Source organism: Myxine glutinosa, chromosome 14, assembly GCF_964187855.1.
Source record: "Myxine glutinosa chromosome 14, kmMyxGlut1.1, whole genome shotgun sequence".
NCBI classification, from domain to species: domain Eukaryota; kingdom Metazoa; phylum Chordata; class Myxini; order Myxiniformes; family Myxinidae; genus Myxine; species Myxine glutinosa.
This window is the reverse complement of record NC_136274.1, coordinates 71076253-71098648: the sequence shown is the minus strand read 5'-3', so window position 1 is coordinate 71098648 and position 22396 is coordinate 71076253. Positions and strand designations below refer to the sequence as shown.

The window sequence follows — 22396 nt, the reverse complement described above, 5'->3', positions numbered from 1 at the left end:
CGGTGAGCCCGAGCGCTTGAACTTTGACTCGGATGGGTTAAAGATCAGCAGCGATTACCGGCACGGCTGCCTCGAACCGGTGAGGCCACCAGCGCACCACGCGGGGATGAAGACCCTCCACGTTAGAGGAGATTCCATCGCAAAATGGCTTGGATCGCTCCGAACTACCCGCATCCGCTTTTCAAACCATGGCAGGTGTGTCCCTAATGCAGCCCAATCATCCGATCCATGCGATCCCGTCACAACGTGGCCCAATCATCCGATCCCTTGCAATCCCATCCTAATGCAGCCTGATTATCCGATCCCTGCGATCCCATCCTCACGCGGCCCAATCATCCGATCCCTGCAACCTCGTCCAAATGCAGCCTGATCATCCGATCCCTGAGATCCCATCCTAATGTGGCCCAATCATCCGATCCCTGCGATCCCATCCTAACGCTGCCCAATCATCCGATCCCTGCGATCCCATCCTAATGCGGCCCAAACATCCGATCCCTGCGACCTCGCCCTAATGCGGCCCAATCATCCGATCCCTGCGATCCCATCCTAATGCGGCCCAATCATCCGATCCCTGCGATCCCATCCTAACGCGGCCCAATCATCCCATCTCTGTGACCTCGTCCTAATGCGGCCCAATCATCCGAACCCTGCGATCCCATCCAAATGCAGCCTGATTATCCGATCCCTGCAATCCATTCCGAACGCGGCCCAATCATCCGATCCCTGCAACCTCGTCCAAATACAGCCTGATCATCCGATCCCTGCGATCTCATCCTAACGTGGCCCAATCATCCGATCCCTGCGATCCCATCCTTATACAGCCTGATTATCCGATCCCTGCGATCCCAACCTAATGCAGCCTGATCATCCGATCCCTGCGATCCCAACCTAATGCAGCCTGATCATCCGATCCCTGCGATCCTGTCCTAACGTGGCCCAATCATCCGATCCCTGCGATCCCATCCTTATACAGCCTGATTATCCGATCCCTGCGATCCCATCCTAATGTGGCCCAATCATCCGATCCCTGCGATCCCATCCTAACGCTGCCCAATCATCCGATCCCTGCGATCCCATCCTAATGCAGCCCAATCACCCGATGCCTGCGATCCCATCCTAACGCGGCCCAAGCATCCGATCCCTGCGATCCCATCCTAATGTGGCCCAATCACCCGATCCCTGCGATCCCATCCTAACGCGGCCCAATCATCCGATCCCTGCGATCCCATCCTAATGTGGCCCAATCACCCGATCCCTGCGATCCCATCCTAATGTGGCCCAATCATCCGATCCCTGCGATCCCATCCTAACGCCGCCCAAACATCCGATCCCTGCGACCTCGTCCTAATGTGGCCCAATCATCCGATTCCTGCGATCCCATCCTAATGCAGCCTGATCATCCGATCCCTGTGATCCTATCCTAATACGGCCCAATCATCTGATCCCTGCGATCCCATCCTAATGCGGCCCAATCATCCGATCCCTGCGATCTCATCCTAACGCGGCCCAATCATCCGATCCCTGCGATCCCGTCCTAATGCAGCCCAGTTATCCGATCCCTGCGATCCTGTCCTAATGTGGCCCAATCATCCGATCCCTGCGATCCTGTCCTAAAGTGGCCCAATCATCCGATCCCTGCGATCTCATCCTAACGTGGCCCAATCATTCGATCCCTGCGATCTCGTCCTGATGCAGCCTGATCATCCGATCCCTGCGATCCCAACCTAATGCAGCCTGATCATCCGATCCCTGCGATCCTGTCCTAATGTGGCCCAACCATCCGATCACTGCGATCTCATCCTAACGCGGCCCAATCATCCGATCCCTGCGATCTCGTCTTAATGCAGCCCAGTTATCCGATCCCTGCGACCTCGTCCTAATGCGACCCAATCATCCGATTCCTGCGATCCCATCCTAATGCAGCCTGATCATCCGATCCCTGCGATCCTATCCTAATACGGCCCAATCATCTGATCCCTGCGATCCCATCCTAATGCGGCCCAATCATCCGATCCCTGCGATCTCATCCTAACGCGGCCCAATCATCCGATCCCTGCGATCCCGTCCTAATGCAGCCCAATCATCCGATCCCTGCGATCTCGTCCTAATGCAGCCCAGTTATCCGATCCCTGCGATCCCATTCTAATGTGGCCCAATCATCCGATCTCTGCGATCTCATCCTAACGCGGCCCAATCATCCGATCCCTGCGATCTCGTCCTAATGCGGCCCAATCATCAGATCCCAGCGATCCTGTCCTAATGTGGTCCGATCATCTGATCCCATCCTAATGCGGCCCGATAATCAGATCCCTGCAATCCCATCCTAATGCGGTACAATCGTCCAATCCCTGCAATGTTCGGGCCAGCTTTGCTGTGCAGGCACCTTTCCCAGACTGCTTTGGGAGATAAACGGTGAAATATCTGATATACCATGAAGTTCACCAGATGATGTTTGGGGTCAGTTGTAATTGTCTCTCACTGTGCGATTGAAGCGGTTTGGCAAAAATATTTTGTCCAACATGCAATTTGGTATATTTATTCTTCTTCACCTTCTCTTCCATTTTATAAGGGGTTCCAGAGCTGACAAACTCCTGGATAGGTGCTTCCAGGCAGGGAGTGTGTGCCATCAATGTGTGTGCCATCCCTTGTATGGACGATAAGCTGGGTATCCCATCTGCCGGCACTCGTTGGTGGACGTCAAAGATCGCACGCTGCCCTTCATGAAGAGGAGGCGAGTTATCGCCGGCACTCTGAACACATTGCAAACTCCTGCCCAACACTTTCAGTCGGTATTTCAAGTTGGGCCAAAGTTTCCAATATTGGACCAAAGGTTCCACCTTCGTTGACCACACAAGAAGGTGTGAATAATTGGGGTCGTTAAATAAATAGTGGTAGAGTTGTAGTTGGGTGATCCCATCTGAGTACTTATCTCATGATGATAAACCCTGAGGTTCCAATTCTCAATAACTATTTCATTTTGACCAATTTCCTTGTTACCCCTGTGCATGCGAAGCAAAAAGCGAGGTAACAGGAAGTTCGTCAAATCTGTCTGTCCGTCCGTCTGTTTACAAATTTATGATCGAAGAACAACTTAATTTAAATTGAACGTTATATTTTGAACACGAAGCGGAAAACGAACATGTAGTTTAGCAGTACTTTGGTTCTGAATTTGTCCCGATTGCGCACGTGCGGAGAGGAGTGATATCAATTTTTTTTTACTCTGCTTCTCTGTCGCATTGAAACAAAATTGGAAACCATTCCAAACAGGAAACTTACTGTTTTAAGGATGTCTTAAAGGACACAAACAACAGGAACAAAAAACTAATGTAACGGGTTAAATAAGGTGGTATAAAAGACGCCGCATTAACAGCGGTAAACTTCAGAATTTCTTTTCTACCACCTTTAAAATCTTTATTTTGTTCAACATAAATCGTCTTTTTGGAACTTTCTAAACCTTTCAGTTTAGCTCGACTAGGACAAAATATTACGGCATTTTACGTCATCACGACCAATCAAATTTGCCGCTCGTTGACCCCGCCCATGTCCTTTTTCCTCCAGACAGCGCAGGGGTTAAGTGTTCTATGAACTCTCCCGTTACCTCCACCACCGAAGGTGGATCGAGGTTATGTTTTCACCCCTGTCTGTTTGTCTGGCAACAGCTTGTGGACAGATTCGGACGAAACCTTGCGGACAGGTTGGGTGTGTAATGAGGAAGAATTGATTCAATTTTGTTGACGATCTGGATCTGGATCCGATAATTTTTTAACTGATTCTTCACCATTGAGTGATAGGGCCAAATACGATAAACGTATAGCACGATATTTCAGAAAGTTGTGGACAGATTATGACAAAACTTGGTTGATGAGTTGGGTCGGTGACAAGAGCAAGCTGATTCGATTTTGGTTCAGGCCCGAATCCAGATCCAGCCTATCGGTGGATACAAAACGTAAACTGTTCACCTGGTGGAGGTATGCTCGCTACCGAGTTCGGTTCTAGTTATCCATGTGAAGGTGTGCTGATATTTCCTAATAGCCACATTAAATACAGTAACAGTATCTATTATTTATTATTAATACATATTGGCAATTACTCCTCCATGGGCCTTTTCAAGCACAACGGAAAATACAGACGAGGAGTTTGAAAGCGAAACTCGCTACGATCTGCACTACAACTAAAGTAGAAAACACCATGCTTGGTATTCATGGGTCTTTTTCCATTTTATTAATCATGGGTCTTATCCATTTTGTTTTTAGATGAGGCTTCACTTATATAAGGAGCGAGTGAGAGGTTCGTGAAGACTTGTTAAACTGTGCAGGGTGGCAGAGTGGGTGAAGACTTGTTGAACTGTGCAGGGTGGCAGAGTGGGTGAAGACTTGTTGAACTGTGTAGAGTGGCAGAGTGGGTGAAGACTTGTTAAACTGTGCAGGGTGGCAGAGTGGGTGAAGACTTGTTGAACTGTGCAGGGTGGCAGAGTGGGTGAAGACTTGTTGAACTGTGCAGGGTGGCAGAGTGGGTGAAGACTTGTTAAACTGTGTAGAGTGGCAGAGTGGGTGAAGACTTGTTAAACTGTGCAGGGTGGCAGAGTGGGTGAAGACTTGTTGAACTGTGTAGAGTGGCAGAGTGGGTGAAGACTTGTTAAACTGTGCAGGGTGGCAGAGTGGGTGAAGACTTGTTGAACTGTGCAGGGTGGCAGAGTGGGTGAAGACTTGTTAAACTGTGCAGAGTGGCAGAGTGGGTGAAGACTTGTTAAACTGTGCAGAGTGGCAGAGTGGGTGAAGACTTGTTAAACTGTGCAGAGTGGCAGAGTGGGTGAAGACTTGTTGAACTAAGCAGGGTGGCAGAGTGGGTGAAGACTTTTTGAACTGTGCAGAGTGACATAGTGGGTGAAGACTTGTTGAACTGTGCAAGGTGGTGGATTTGCTGAAGACTCGTTGAACTGTGCAGGGTGGTGGAGTGGGTGAAGACTTGTTGAACTGTGCAAGGTGGTGGATTTGTTGAAGACTCGTTGAACTGTGCAGAGTGACAGAGTGGGTGAAGACTTGTTGAACTAAGCAGGGTGGCAGAGTGGGTGAAGACTTTTTGAACTGTGCAGAGTGACATAGTGGGTGAAGACTTGTTGAACTGTGCTTGATGGCAGAGTCGGTGAAGACTTGTTGAACTGTGCAGGGTGGTGGAGTGGGTGAAGACTTGTTGAACTGTGCAGGGTGGTGGAGTGGGTGAAGACTTGTTGAACTGTGCTTGGTGGCAGAGTGGGTGAAGACTTGTTGAACTGTGCAGGGTGGTGGATTGGGTGAAGACTTATTGAACTGTGCAGGGTGGTGGATTGGGTGAAGACTTGTTGAACTGTGTTTGGTGGCAGAGTGGGTGAAGACTTGTTGAACTGTGCAGGGTGGTGGAGTGGGTGAAGACTTGTTGAACTGTGTTTGGTGGCAGAGTGGGTGAAGACTTGTTGAACTGTGCAGGGTGGTGGAGTGGGTGAAGACTTGTTGAACTGTGCGTGATGGCAGAGTGGGTGAAGACTTGAATTTCCGTCACTGCTATGGGTTTGATTCCCATATGTACCCCAGGAGGAAATGTCCGCAACTTCTGATCGACAGATTGTCCATGAGGACAGGATCTTATCCAAGAAGACGTTCCCGACTTCTCAGGAGCTGCTCCCCTATGTGTGCGTCTACATATCAACACCAACAATGGCTTTTCAAAACAATGTCCGTATTCAAACGCTGTTTTCATTGATTTGTTTTCTTTTCTGATATTTTTTTCCCATTTTTCCTCACTAAGATGGAGTGATGTCACGTGGGTAGCGATGACTGCGCAGCTCGTTTTGTGAGATAAACTCAGTGCCCAGGTATTCGGGTTGGACCCAGTACCCAGGTATTCGGGTTGGACCCAGTACCCAGGTATTCGGGTTGGACCCAGTACCCAGGTATTCGGGTTGGACCCAGTACCCAGGTATTCGGGTTGGACCCAGTACCCAGGTATTCGGGTTGGACCCAGTACCCAGGTATTCGGGTTGTACCCAGTACCCAGGTATTCGGGTTGTACCCAGTACCTAGGTATTCGGGTACCCAGGTATTCGGGTTGTACCCAGTACCCAGGTATTCGGGTTGTACCCAGTACCTAGGTATTCGGGTACCCAGGTATTCGGGTTGTCACCACCACAAGCCATTCGCGCCAACATTATAAAAGGTCACGTGCCAATTCGTATTTCGCGCCTTTTGTGCTCCGCGTATTTCGGAGCAGATATGGAAAAAAAGTGTTCCGAAGAGGAATTCGAGTGGGATCGAGTGGAGCCGGGTAATGAAGAAGTTATTGCAATTCGGTCGGTTCGCACTAATTACCGCATCGTGCTAAATCCCTCGTGTAATTACGACCAAAAGGGGATTTCGACGGGGGAAGACCCGCGGGGCAGGCGGGGGGCTTCGTTCCATAAACAAACGAATTCCTAAATCCTGGGAGACGCTATCTGGGAAGAGCGGTAAACAGCATTCCTTTGTCTTCCTTCTTCCTCCTGCGAGGGTATCTGTTCTCTAAACAAAAGAGCACGCGGATGATGCCCGAAACGCGAGGGGGGCTCCGCACCATCGGGGGCGTGTTGGGAATTGCAAAAAAATTCCAAAATGGAGGGACGGGGGGACATAAAGTTTTTGGGAGCCACGCTGGGCTTATCAGCGCGGCTTAGCTCGTCATTAGACCATGAGCAAGCCTCTGGGATGCCACCTACTAGGTTCAAAGGGGAAACAGGGCGGCCATAAAAAAAGAAGCCGAGTGCCCGAGGAATGCGTTGCGGTCCGAGCTCTTTGTGCCCGAAACGAGGACAATGGCGCCCCGTGTGAATGGTAGCGCCTCGCGCGGACCGGATGACCCTTTGCCGCTCGGGGTTGAGGGTTTTAGGGGCAGGGGGGGATGGGGTTGGTGGGTCGAAGGTTTTTTTTTTTGAGAACTCCGAGGGTCCAACCTCAATGTTGTCCGATTGCTTTTTGACGAAGATGGCACCGATAGACCCACGTGACCCTCCGAAGGAGGCGGCGACGGAGCGCAGATCTTGACGGGGAGGAAGAGACCCAGGCGCTGCAAACAAGCGCTCGGGCTTGCGACCTCCGACCCTGGTCCAGCATAACGCTGCGGTAACTGGAACCACATGACAAACTCTTTCCCGAGGCATTTCGAGCGGAGCGTAAATTAACAGTGGCGAATAAATCTGGGCCAGAGGTCGAGGGTGTAGGTGCGCTCAACACCGCGGGCAGATGAGGTGCGGGGGGCGAGTGGGTGCCGAACAAAGGGGAGGGGGATCGTCTCGAGGCCTCAGGACCCCATGGCCAATCGTCGAGCATCTTATCGAAAGCACTTTTTTCAGCACGTGTTGAAGGGGAATAAAGGTAACCGTTTGGGATGACCGTCGGTCGACGTGCCAGGTTGCACCAGGTCGGCACAGATGGCGTCAGGTGATCAAACGGCCTGGGTGGACCGGTGGTCTCAACACCAGCTTGGTATTTATTCGTGCTGTGTCTCGCGACGCGTGCACGTCCTGCGGCCTTGGCTTCGATGATCACGTGACTGTGGTCCACGACCTTTTCTCACGCTGACCTTTCGTGGTACCTGGACGATCGGTGGTCGAAGGCAGATATCAACGAAACGGATTATTGTTTTCTAATTCCCGTGTACTTTAACATGGTATTTCTATTAAACGAACAAGGGTCGATCCGGTGGTCTTACGTCACAACAAGGTCCACTACGTGACTTCAACAGTGTTTTTCACATTTTCGATCGAAGCCGTTAAAAATGGGGGTTTAATAAACACACATATTGGTTAATAAATGTGGATATAAAACTTTCACTTCACTCGATAATCGAAAGGATCACTCGGGTCGGATCATGGTGAACGGGGCACTCCGACCTTTCATCGTTTTTCAAAATACGTGTATAATTCATAAGAAAATACTTCGTTGAAAAAAGAAAAAACGTCTTAATAAATTTTTAGTAAATCCCAATGAGAAAAAAACAAAAAATATCTTAAATTGATCGAAAGGGTCACTCGGTCGGATTATGGTGAATCCAGAATCAAACACGCCGAGTCGCCGACATTTCATCGTTTTTTCAAAATATGTGTATCATTAATAATAATTAATACTTTACAAAAAAAAGGCAAAAAAAAAAAACGTCTTTATAAATTTTATTGCAAATATTAGTAAAAATCAAATAAAATAAATCTGAAATAGATCAAAAGGGTCACTCGGGTCGGATTATGGTGAACCCAGAATGAATACACTCCGACCTTTCATCCTTTTTCAAAATATGTGTATCATTAATAATAATTAATACTTTGCAAAAAAAAGGCAAAAAAAAACAAAAAAAACGTCAATAAATTATATTGAAAATATCAGTAAAAATCAAATAAAATAAATCTAAAATAGATTAAAAGGGTCACTCGGGTCAGATTATGGTGAACCCAGAATGAATACACTCCGACCTTTCATCCTTTTTCAAAATATGTGTATCATTAATAATAATTAATACTTTGCAAAAAAAAAGGCAAAAAAAAACGTCTTAATAAATTTTATTGCAAATATTAGTAAAAATAAAATAAAATATCTAAAATAGATCAAAAGGGTCACTCGGGTCGGATTATGGTGAATCCAGAATCAAACACGCCGACCTTTCATCCTTTTTCAAAATACGTGTATCATTAATAATAATTAATACTTTGCAAAAAAAAAGGCAAAAAAAAACGTCTTAATAAATTTTATTGCAAATATTTGTAAAAATAACATAAAATAAATCTAAAATAGATCAAAAGGGCCACTCGGGTCGGATTATGGTGAATCCAGAATAAAACACTCCGACCTTTCATCCTTTTTCAAAATACGTGTATCATTAATAAGAAAATACTTCTCTAGAAAGAAGTCTTAATAATTTTTTAGTAAATATTAGTTCAAAAAAAATATCTAACATAGATTGAAAAGTAAATAAAAAGAACCGTGCTCTTCTTGGACTGTATTGTGGGTATACCTGTATCTAAGGGCTCTTCTTGGACTGTATTGTGCGTATACCTGTATCTAAGGGCTCCTCTTCGACTGTATTGTGGGTATACCTGTATCTAAGGGCTCTTCTTGGACCGTATTGTGGGTATACCTGTATCTAAGGGCTCTTCTTCGACTGTATTGTGGGTATACCTGTATCTAAGGGCTCTTCTTGAACCGTATTGTGAGTATACCTGTATCTAGGGGCTCTTCTTTGACCGTATTGTGGGTACACCTGTATGTAGGGGCTCTTCTTGGACCGTATTGTGGGTACACCTGTATCTAGGGGCTCTTCTTGGACCGTATTGTGGGTACACCTGTATCTAGGGGCTCTTATTGGACCGTATTGTGGGTATACCTGTATCTAGGGGCTCTTCTTGGACCGTATTGTGGGTATACATCTATCTAGGCCATAGGGGCTCTTTTTGGACCATATTGTGGGTATACCTGTATCGAGGGGCTCTTCTTGGACCGTAATGTGGGTATACCTGCATCTTGGGACTCTTCTTGGACCGTATTGTGGGTATACCTGTATCTAGTTCTGATGAATCCTTTGAACGTCCCTCGTACCCTGTGAGCTCGTTGGCAGAAATGGTCTTATCGGGCTTCGGTTGGACGGGATTTTAAACCCTTCGTCGCGGAGGTCTTACAAATGCTTCACGGTCACCAGATCATACATATATCACAATTATATATTTTTTTACGATTGTGCAGTGACCACGTGAGGGTTGACATCCGGTCATGGGTGGTAGATCATTCCATGGAAGCTTCCTTGTCATGTCATTTCTAGGAGTTAAGAGAAGACGATGGCGGTGAGAGCAGCCACCACCCCACCTCGCCCCCCTGTGATTGCGAGTTAGTCACCCCCGCGACCCCACTTCCCCTAACCCAACTGCTTCCAATTAAAGTTTTGCCTCCAGAGCGGAAAAAGCAGACTCAATGTCACGGGCCTGCAGCACCACGCTGCCCGGAAGACGGTAGCCCGAGGCTCCTTTTCTCCACCGACGACGTTGACACGAAAAGGCACTCAAGCACAAACCTTCCCCGAGTCACCAAATGTTGGCGGGAACTTGTCGCGGCGGCGATTTACGCCAGGAAGTGTCGAATTCTCATCCACGAGCCTAAGCTCCGCACGCATCCTCAGGGCGCCGCCGCCATTCCTCGCGTGCCTTTCCTCCTAAAAAAAAAAACCCGAGGGTGATTCAAACCGCATTCCCCACCATTTACATTCCATCGCTGCGACGTTCTGACCATTTGCTCCAGAGGTGCCGGATTTCCTCGGCATCGCCACCGTCGTCTCACGATCCTCGAGCAACGTGTTCGTTTTCCCACTCGGGGACTTGTTCACCAGCGATCCCGCACGTGACACGTGACACACACCACTTCCAAGAATCCATTTTAAGTTTCCCACTCACCAGAAGAAACCAATCGATGAATTAATTCAATGATATTCCAGCCTCACAATATTCCGTTTATGTTCCTTCATTCGATCGTATGTAGGCCTCCTATCAATAATGGAACCAAGACTTGGGTTTGGGTCTACCCAGGTATGGGGAGATCAATAATGGAACCAAGACTTGGGTTTGGGTCTACCGAGGTATGGGGAGATCAATAATGGAACCAAGACTTGGGTTTGGGTCTACCCAGGTATGGGGAGATCAATAATGGAACCAAGACTTGGGTTTGGGTCTATTCAGGTATGGGGAGATCAATAATGGAACCAAGACTTGGGTTTGGGTCGACTCAGGTAGGGGGTGATCAAAAATGGAACCAAGACGGGTTTAGGTCTGCTCAGGTATGGGGTGATCAATAATGAAACCAAGACTTGGGTTTAGGTCTACCCAGGTATGGGGAGATCAATAATGGAACCAAGACTTGGGTTTGGGTCGACTCAGGTATGGGGAGATCAATAATGGAACCAAGACTTGGGTTTAGGTCTACCCAGGTATGGGGAGATCAATAATGGAACCTTGACTTGGGTTTGGGTCTATTCAGGTATGGGGAGATCAATAATGGAACCAAGACTTGGGTTTGGGTCGACTCAGGTAGGGGGTGATCAATAATGGAACCAAGACGGGTTTAGGTATGCTCAGGTATGGGGTGATCAACAATGGAACCAAGACTTGGGTTTGGGTCTACCCAGGTATGGGGAGATCAATAATGGAACCAAGACTTGGGTTTGGGTCTACCCAGGTATGGGGAGATCAATAATGGAACCAAGACTTGGGTTTAGGTCTACTCAGGTATGGGGTGATCTATAATGGAACCAAGACTTGGGTTTGGGTCTACTCAGGTATGGGGTGATCAATAATGGAACCAAGACTTGGGTTTAGGTATACTCAGGTATGGGGTGATCAATAATGGAACCAAGACTTGGGTTTAGGTCTACTCAGGTATGGAGTGATCAATAATGGAACCAAGACTTGGGTTTGGGTCTACTCACGTATGGGGTGATCAATAATGGAACCAAGACTTGGGTTTAGGTATACTCAGGTATGCGGTGATCAATAATGGAACCTTGACTTGGATTTGGGTCTATTCAGGTATGGGGTGATCAATAATGGAACCAGAACTTGGGTTTGGGTCTACTCTGGTAGGGGGTGATCAATAATGGAACCAAGACTTGCGTTTGCCTCTACTCAGGTATGCAATGATCAATAAAGGAACCAAGACTTGGGTTTGGGTCGACTCAGGTAGGGGGTGATCCATAATGGAACCAAGACTTGCGTTTGGGTCTACTCAGGTATGCAGTGATCAGAAATGGAACCAAGACTTGGGTTTAAGTCTACTCAGGTATGGGGTGATCAATAATGGAGCCAAGACTTGGGTTTAAGTCTACTCAGGTATGCCGTGATGAATAATGAAACCAAGACATGGGTTTGGGTCTACTCAGGTATGGGGTGATCAATAATGAAACCAAGACTTGGGTTTAGGCATACTCAGGTATGGGGTGATCAATAATGGAACCAAGACTTGGGTTTGGGTCTACTCAGGTAGCGGGTGATCAATAATGGAACCAAGACTTGGGTTTAGGTCTATTCAGGTATGGGGTGATCAATAATGGAACCAAGACATGGGTTTGGGTCTACTCAGGTCTGGGGTGATCAATAATGGAACCAAGACATGGGTTTGGGTCTACTCAGGTATGGGGTGATCAATAATGGAACCAACACTTGGGTTTGGGTCTACTCATGTATGCGGTGATCAATAATGGACCCAATACTTTGGGTTGGGTCTACTCAGGTATGCGGTGATCAATAATGGAACCAAGACACGGGTTTAGGTCTACTCAGGTATGGGGTGATCAATAATGGAACCAAGACATGGGTTTGGGTCTACTCAGGTATGGGGTGATCAATAATGGAACCAAGACGGGTTTAGGTCTACTCAGGTATGGGGTCATCAATAATGGAACCAAGACTTGGGTTTGGGTCTACTCAGGTATGCGGTGATCAATATAATGGATCCAAGACTTGGGTTTAGGTCTACTCAGGTATGGGGAGATCAATAATGGAACCAAGTCTTGGGTTTAGGTCTACTCAGGTATGGGGTGATCAATAATGGAACCAAGACTTGGATTTGGGCCTACTCAGGCATGGAGTGATCAATAATGGTACCAAGACTTGGATTTGGGCCGACTCAGGTATGGAATGATCAATAATTAATGGAACCAAAACCTTGGTTTGGGCATACACAGGTATGGGACAACCAATAACTAGGCTGCTCAAAGATGAAAAGGAAACCTGTTCCACAAGGAATTTTATTTCCAACACGGAGTTTCCCAAATCTTTCGTACATGAATGAGTACATGGTGTACGTACGTTTGCGGATAAAACATCTCGATGGATTCATGGCCATGCAGGTTCCGCCGACGCATCATCAAGCGTTATAATCATAGGTTCCTTAACAATGTCATACACACCTTGAAATGTGTTGGTCATTTTTTTTCCAATGATCGAATCGAACTCGGAATGCACCAATGATGGATTTCAAGGTGTACAAACCCGCAAGCTCGGCGATGGAGGTATGACGTCGCAATTGTCGAGCTGCACCGTCTTGTGCGTGAAATTGGAGCTTGAGAAAGGAAGAATAAAAACTTCTATAACCGCCATATTGTCAGATCGAACAAGATCGGCAAACCGTCGGAGTCTTGTGTGACGGAGTCACCTTTGACTTGTGTGACACCTTGTGTGACCGAGTCACCTTTGACTTGTGTGACACCTTGTGTGACGGAGTCACCATCGGAGTCACCTTTGAATATCACACATCGGAAAATATGGCTGGCACCTGGCAGGATGACCCAGAGGTATACGCACTCTCACCTCTAAGTTATCGAGCCCAGGTATTTACCTCGACCCACCTGTAAACTAGCTGTCATCCCGGTGTTTCACAGGCAAGGTGATTCATCGATGTGTGTGTCGTCCCTCGGATGCTGACATTAGTTGGTGGACGTTAAAGATCCCACCGTGTCGAAAGAGTAGGCGAGTTATCGCCGGCACCATGACCAACTTCCACATTCCTGCCCTAACCTGCAGGAGGAGTGGTGATGACATAAATCGTTATATTTTCATTGATGTCCGATACTAAATGTTTCTACAACTGTACTTTCGTTAGTTCGTAGTTAGATGTTCCCGCCATTATTTATAGGCACGTGACATTGTAGGTAAAATGAGAATTCTTGATTAAGAGGTTCAACCGTAGACTTGCGTCGAACCTTGCATTCAAGTGAGCAACGGGACATCTACATACTACGTACACACAGGAAAAATAAAGAAAACAAAGTCAAGCAAGAGAAGTAGGGAGGATAAGTTTGTGGCGTGGGGGTAAAGGTGCTGTGCATGTGAATAATAAAAGGGGAGGGATTAGGAGATGTAAGGCAGGTAGATGTATGAGACAGGCAAGGTTGGAGGAGAATCGAAGTAGATAAAAATAAAATTCCAGAGTTTATATTTAGCGCCAATTAAGATGGAACATTTGTAGGTGGGGTTTGGGGTGGGATTTGGATTGGTGCAAAATCGAACGTTCATCGGGATCCGATTTTGGCACGGTCTCTCAATGGTGAAGAAGAATCGCTTTAAAAATTCTCGCATCCGGATCCCGATCTTCACGAAAATCTAATCAATTTGTCCTTGTCGCACACCCAACCTGTCCACCAAGGTTTGTCATAATCCGTCCACAACTTTTTGAAACATCGTGCTATATATTGTTTTTGGCCCTCTCACTCAATGGTGAAGAATCACTTGAAAGATTCGCGGATACGCATCCGGATCTTCACCAAAATTAAATCAATTGTTCTTTGTCACATACACAACGTATCCACCAAGTTATGTGTAAATCCATCCACAACTTTTAGAAATATCGTGCAATATATTGTTTTGGGCCCTATTACCCAATAGTGAAGAATCTTAAAAAAAAAAAAAATCTTAAAAACAATACTTAAAAATTTCGTCGATACGCATCAGGATCTTCACCAAAATTAAATCAATTATTCCTTGTCACACACCCAACTTATACACAAACTTTGGTCTCAATCCAACCACAACTTTTTGAAATATTGTGCTATGCATTGTTTTTGGCCCGATCACCCAATAGTGAAGAATCTTTAAAAAAAAAAAAAAAATCTTTAAAACAATACTTTAAAATTTTGTCGATACGCATCAGGATCTTCACCAACATTTAATCAATTATTCCTTGTCACACACCCAACTTATCCACAAAGTTTCGTCTGAATCGAACCACAACTTTTTGAAATATTGTGCTATGTATAGTTTTTGTCCCTATCACCCAATAGTGAAGAATCTTTAAAAAAAAATTAATAATAAAAAATCTTAAAAACAATTCTTAAATATTTCGTGGATACACATCCGGATCTTCACCAAAATTAAATCAATTATTCCTTGTCACACACCCAACTTATCCACCAAGTTTCGTCTGAATCCATCCACAACTTTTTGAAATATTGTGCTATGTATAGTTTTTGTCCCTATCACCCAATAGTGAAGAATCTTTTAAAATTAAAATAAATAAAAAATAATTTTTAAAATCTTAAAAACAATACTTAGAAATTTGGTCGATACGCATCAGGATCCTCACAAAAATTAAGTCAATTCTTTCTTGTCGCACACCCAACCTGTCCACCATGTTTTGTCCGAATACATCCACAACTTTTTGAAATATCATGCTATATATTGTTTTTGGCTCTATTACTTAATGGTGAAGATTTACTTTAAAATTAAAGAATTTACGTATCCGGATTCGCATCCGGATCTTCACCAAAATTAAATAAATTCTGTCTTGTCTCACACTAAACCTGTCCACCAAATTTCGTCCAAAAGCGTCTGTAACTTTATATCCTGCTCTATAAACATAACCTGTGTCCACCTTCGGTGTCCGGAGGTAACTATACTCCCTCATATTAACGATTTCTTTAAGGGTGAGGGGGCACATTTCCCCAAAAAACTGTTATGTATTACATGCCCAGGTATAATTGGCCATACCTGTCCATAATGGGGAAAGGAAACTTAGGTAAAGGGATTTTAAATAGTTTGTGAAAATATCCTTGATTATTACCCCCGCCACCAAAGGTGGACACAGGTTATGTTTTCACACCAGTCTGTTTTCACAGGACAGGTTTGTGAACACGATATCTCAAAAAGTTGTGGAGGTGTTCGGACGAAATTTGGTGGACAGGTTGGGTGTGTGACAAGGACAAATCGATTTGATTTTGGTGAAGATCTGAATCCAAATCTGTATCTTAGAATTTTTTATGGGATTTGTCACTATGGAGTGATTGGGCAAAAAACGATATATAGCACGATATGTCAAAAATTTGTGGACGGATTCGGACGAAACTTGCTGGACGAGTTGGTCAGGTGGCAAGAACAAGCCGATTAGGTTTTGCTTCAGGTCCGAATCCATATCCGGTTTATCAGTAGGTACAAAACATAAATTGTTGAGCCTGGTGGAGGTATGTGCTCCACCGAATGTCGTTCTAGTTACTTACCTCCTGTTATGAAGATTCATTAGATGCAATCGACAATCACTAACGACGATGACCAATGAAAATCCATTACTCTATAAAAACAACTCGTCCAGTGTTCACCTGTATGCAGGTATCATGTATGCATGTGTGAAACACGGCATTTCATTTGTTATGTTCTTTCCCCCAGATGTTTCGATCTATGTCTCGTCTACCTGCAAAAGAGTACTTTCCCTGGTCATATGTGCAGATACTTTGTCGTAATGAATCGAATTACCTTGGGTTTCGTTTACACCAACGTCACACATTTGTAACGTCTCATATTACCTGCAACCACCTCGAGGCATATCGACTTAAGGGACCAGTTAAGGTCCCATGATGGAGAGATACCCAACACCTAATGATCCGAGATTCACCAGTCCAACTACCTTTTCATTTCAAGATTGACCTGAAGCACATGGAGTAGCTCGTAGAGGACAAACACATTCGGAGACATCAGTGTAGACTTTCACGAGTTTTTTTTTTTCCTATACAAGGTCGAGGCTCGTGTAATAGCTAACATTAATGACAAAAACAATCAAACAAACAAACGGAAACATAAGACTAAATAAAGGGAGCGGGAGACAATATGGGGAGAGAGGGGAAAGCACACAAGTACAACATTTGAGAGCAGGGACATCGGGAGATCTGTGGGAGCGAGAGGGCTTGGGAGGAGGAGGTGTGGGAAGGGGGTGAGGGGTGAGGGAGGTAAAAAAACACATGGAGTGGAAAAAAACAAAAAAACACATGGACACAGCTAGGACTTCCAGGAAAGAAGTCGGAATTTCAGAAAAGTGGATCTGGGGTGAATTAACGGGGGAAGAAAAGATCAAGGTTTTGGATGGGGGAAGATAAGAGATGGTGGTGAGCAGCTGTTTTAAAGACCTGTAGGGAGGAGTGGGATTGAAGAGAGTGAGGGAGTTTGTTCCAGAGGCGGGAGAAAAGAGGAATGAGAGAGTGAAGGTTGCAGGTACAGTTGGCAATGATCAGACGTCACTATACAGGTTGTCCATAAAGTCCTTATTTAAATTTGAACTTTTAGAACTTTGGATGAACTCATGATGGAAGTGAACTATATATGGTACATTAAAACATAATTCATGAAGTTTAAATACAATACTGTACATTATAAATTTTCTATACATTACAATAAAAAGATAAATTGTGTGCCACGGTTGGTTACCTGAACTGAAGTTCATAACAGTAGCGAGAAGAAAATTGACCACTCATTACAAGAAGGATGCACCACACAGGAACCTCAATTAACAATACGGGACTTTTGTAATGAGGTACGAATGATACCGAGGCCTTCTGCGCATGCGCAGTGTTTTGTTTTCACTGACTCGGGTCTGCTCGCAGGAGCTTTTAACCTGCCGTTGCCAGCGCGAAATGTGTAATTCAAATAGTCTTTCTAACATAACTTTCAGCATTTAGATGAGAGAGTGGCAATTTTAAAATGGTTAACCATAATTATTGTTCTGTTCCAAAATGTAAATAACACTCACAGAAATATGAGAAATATCCGAGGATGAGAGGTGTCGAGTTGCTCCCATTTCCTGTTAGTACAAGGGAGCGTTGGAGTTAATATAATACACACATCTCACACACACACACGCACACGTCTCACACACACACACACACACACACACACACACACACACACACACTCACACACACACACGCACACGTCTCACACATACACACACACACACACACATACACATCTCACACACACACACGCACACGTCTCACACACACACACGCACACGTCTCACACACACACACACACACACACACACACACACACACACACACACACACACACACGTCTCTCTCACACTCACACACATACACACTTCTCGTTTTACAAATGGATGCAAAATCTAGTATAACTAGGACATTACCCATAAGTTAATGTGATTGAGTGATTGCGACAGGCTCAAGGTTGTCCACATCGATAAAGAGTCTGATCTAAGTCATCCAACTGCTCCAGAAGAACAAACTCCAGGTACATCGATCCCCACCATTCCCGTGAACCTGCACACAACGGCACCAAGTTCAGCCTGCGCAACTTCTGCATCAACCACTTTGTCACCAACAGGGCGACCGCTACATCGGACACGAGGAAAGCTCGTTCCGGCAGACATATCCATTGGTCAGTATAGACAGACTCAAGGTTGTCTACACGGATAAAGAGTCTGATCTAAGTCATCCAACTGCTCCAGAAGAACAAACTCCAGGTACATCGATCCCCACCTTTCCCGTGAACCTGCACACAACGGCACCAAGTTCAGCCTGCACAACTTCTGCATCAACCGCTTTGTCACCAACAGGACGACCGCTACATCGGACACGAGGAAAGCTCGTTCCGGCAGACATATCCATTGGTCAGTATAGACAGACTCAAGGTTGTCTACACGGATAAAGAGTCTGATCTAAGTCATCCAACTGCTCCAGAAGAACAAACTCCAGGTACATCGATCCCCACCATTCCCGTGAACCTGCACACAACGGCACCAAGTTCAGCCTGCACAACTTCTGCATCAACCGCTTTGTCACCAACAGGGCGACCGCTACATCGGACACGAGGAAAGCTCGTTCCAGCAGACATATCCATTGGTCAGTATAGACAGACTCAAGGTTGCCTACACGGATAAAGAGACTGATCCAAGTCATCCAACTGCTCCAGAAGAACAAACTCCAGGTACATCGATTCCCACCATTCCCGTGAACCTGCACAGAACGGCACCAAGTTCAGCCTGCACAACTTCTGCATCAACCGCTTTGTCACCAACAGGGCGACCGCTACATCGGACATGAGGAAAGCTCGTTCCGGCAGACATATCCATTGGTCAGTATAGACAGACTCAAGGTTGTCTACACGGATAAAGAGACTGATCCACGTCATCCCACTGCTCCAGCAGAACAAACTCCAGGTATATCGACTCCCACCATTCCCGTGAACCTGCACACAATGGCACCAAGTTCAGCCTGCACGACTTCTGCATAAACCGCTTTGTCACCAACAGGGTGACCGCTGCATTGGACACGAGGAAAGCTCGTTCTGGCAGACATATCCATTGGCCGAAGAGATTTGTGCAGGCATTGAGTCGACATCATTATCGATCGGCTCTCTTGGGTCATCCACCTTGTGGGAAGCTGGTGTCGCGACTCGTTAATTTTTCCTTATAGTTACTAATAGCTGTAATCAAGTTGTCCGAAGAAAGAAACTAGTGTGGATATTATTGACCAATCGGTGGAGTCCTTGCAGAGAGCGAATGGCGTTGCAGATACAGAGAAGTCCCAGAGCTGATCCCACAACACGGTTTGAGCTCGAGGTATCCTTTCCATGCGGGACATCGTTGTTTATTTCAGGAGTCACACAGCACGTCAATATTTATTAGCGATCTTTAGTCCACACCACCATGACAATCGAGTAAACCGCATTTCATTTACTTGGCTAAGCAACCACGACGACAACTAACCAGCACTTTCTTAGTTTGCAACCAACGTCACCTTGAGGCCTCGACATCTTGACACCAAGGAATCCATCCTTCTTCGGAAACACCCGGAGAGACGACGGGAAGGACTTTTCATCAACCAGACTTCTTTTAAAGCACGTCATTGTGTTTTTCCTGTGAATGAGTTTTCTTGTTGTCCTGGTATACAACAACAACAACAACAACAACAACAGGCATTTTAAGGCCATTTTCCCCACCAGAGCGGGGGTTAGCCTTGCGGTCCCCATGACAATCTTCTCCATTTTGCCCTATTTTCTGCATCTCCCCTTGTTAACCCCCTTGCCCGCATTTCTTCTTCCACCACCTTCAGCCAAGTCTTTCTCGGTCTTCCCAGTCCTCTACATCCTTCTACATTCATTTCCGTCACTCTTCTCAACCAGTCACTTTCATCCTTCCTCAACACATGACCAAACTATCTCAATCTGTTTCTCTTCAAAGTATGCCATGTGCCACTGACATAAAAAGAACACTAACAGGCAACATCACTAAAATGGTTTGAATCCTTTCGGGCTATTTCAGTGTTTTGCCTGTTGAGGATGTAGTGGATGTTGGGGGGAAAAAATGGAAAATAAATATTGAAATATGCATTTATTTATACACATTACAGGGTATACAACATTAGCAACCATTGCTAAGTCTGTGGGGTGAAATAGGAAGAGTAGGAGGAGAGATGTATTGCCTTAATAATGACAAAGCTGTGACGTTTAGGGTGTCTCACATAGGAAATGCTGGGTCAGCCGTGGGACCAAAATAGCCCTTTTTCTTTTATACTAGGGCATGCCCGTACTATATCTATATCTAAAATTATATCCCCCCCCTCTATTTACATGAAATGGTTTGGTCCAAAGCGAACGGCTTGCGAGTACGGTGACAATCCCCCCCCTCTATTTACATGAAATGGTTTGGTCCAAAGCGAACGGCTTGCGGAGTTTGGTAAAGAAATCGCCATAGCGTGCACAAACGCGCAGGAAAGCGAAAGAATCGCAAATTAGTTTTAATTAGTTTTAAAACATAGTTTAACGCCAACATAGTTTGCCAACGTGAAATAAATGAATACGCTCTCAAATGTGCCGTCCGAGGCAGAGTCTGTTCGGCACGTTCGGCAGACGTGATAGCTCGCTGCTCTCTGATTGGTTGAATCGTTTTTTGGACATAGCTCGGTAACTACTTGTCCGATTAATATGAAACCTTGAAAAGGCACATCCTCGGGTCCCCAGCAATATACCTGGCAAGTTTAAAGTATATCGGACCCGTGGTTGTCGAGAAACAGCGGTCACAGACAAACATACATACATACATACATACATACATACATACATACATACATACATACATACACACAGAGATTACTGGAATTATAGATAGATTATATTTTGTTATTTTGCTTAAAATTCCTTTGTTATTCACCTTTCTCTCTTCACAGGACTTGACATAGTTCCCATGGGTGAAGTTCGTGTATGTTTTTTGCGATACTTTGAATGATTCTGAGATAGGAAAGAAGAAGAAGAGTGACATGTGTCACTGATTCCCACCCTTTCGTCCTACACTCGGTCCTTTTTGGATGTGTTTCTTGCCCTGTGGAGGAACCACGATGCAGTAAGAGTTATTGGATGAAACCACATTTAGACCAGAGGCATGGCATGTGAGACAGTGGAGAAGACCACGTTCAATACAGAAGCGTGAACCGAGGGGAAGACGATCGCCTGGAGGAAGCCGACTTTTTGTGGTTTGTGGTGATGCGTCTTGGTTTCTGTGAGGCTGCGTGGAGGATCTGTGTTATTGATGGAAGTTGGAAGCCGTGTTATCATCGATGTGGAAAAGATGAGGGAGAGAAGGAAAGGAGGCGTTCAGGACACCCTTTTTGAGTGGCATGGTGAAGAGGTATGACGCCACTTCATGGAATGCTGCTTGAATGAAACCACCAGCACGTCACCTCACACCAGCATGACAGGCCTGAATTCTTCTCCTCCATTAACTCCTTTTCTTTATATGGGTGGGGGTGCAGTTTTGCAAATCCATTAGACTCCGCCCATTGGACCATTAGACTAAATTTTCATTGGTCTTCATGGCCTTGTAGCATATCTGCCTGCTGTAGTACTTGAGCATTAGCATGCCTTTCACGAAGCACAGGCATACTAGAGCAAGGGGCGTGGAGGTGTGGGGAGGGGGGGGGGGGGGGAGGTGGACAACACATTCGTTATTATTATTGCCAATGATACTAATATTGTTATTAATACTAGGGCATGCCCGTACTATATATATATCTAAAATTATATCCCCCCCCTCTATTTACATGAAATGGTTTGGTCCATTCGCAAAGCCAAAGCGGACGGCTTGCGAGTACGGTGACAATCCCCCCCCCTCTATTTACATGAAATGGTTTGGTCCAAAACGAAAGGCTTGCGAGTACGGTGACAATCCCCCCCTCTATTTACATGAAATGGTTTGGTCCAAAACGAACGGCTTGCGAGTACGGTGACAATCCCCCCCCCCCCTCTATTTACATGAAATGGTTTGGTCCAAAGCGAACGGCTTGTGAGTACGGTGACAATCCCCCCCCTCTATTTACATGAAATGGTTTGGTCCAAAACGAACGGCTTGCGGAGTTTGGTAAAGAAATCGCCATAGCTCGGTAACTACTTGTCCGATTAATATGAAACCTTGAAAAGGCACATCCTCGGGTCCCCAGCAATATACCTGGCAAGTTTAAAGTATATCGGACCCGTGGTTGTCGAGAAACAGCGGTCACGTACACACACACAGAGATTACTGGAATTATAGATAGATTATTAGTATTAATTAATATGCTTTGTTGCAGTATCATGGTTTTTGTTATT

General features: G+C 45.6%; 1 long non-coding RNA gene across 1 annotated transcript in view; it reads right to left on the bottom strand.

Moving 5' to 3' along the window:
* Positions 1–12762: 12762 nt before the first annotated feature.
* LOC137439886 (uncharacterized) overlaps positions 12763–22396 on the bottom strand; it is a 101434-nt gene continuing 91800 nt past the window's right edge. The window contains exon 2 of the long non-coding RNA XR_010987012.2: positions 12763–13549. This is a non-coding gene — a long non-coding RNA (uncharacterized LOC137439886). The remainder of the gene's footprint in view (positions 13550–22396) is intronic.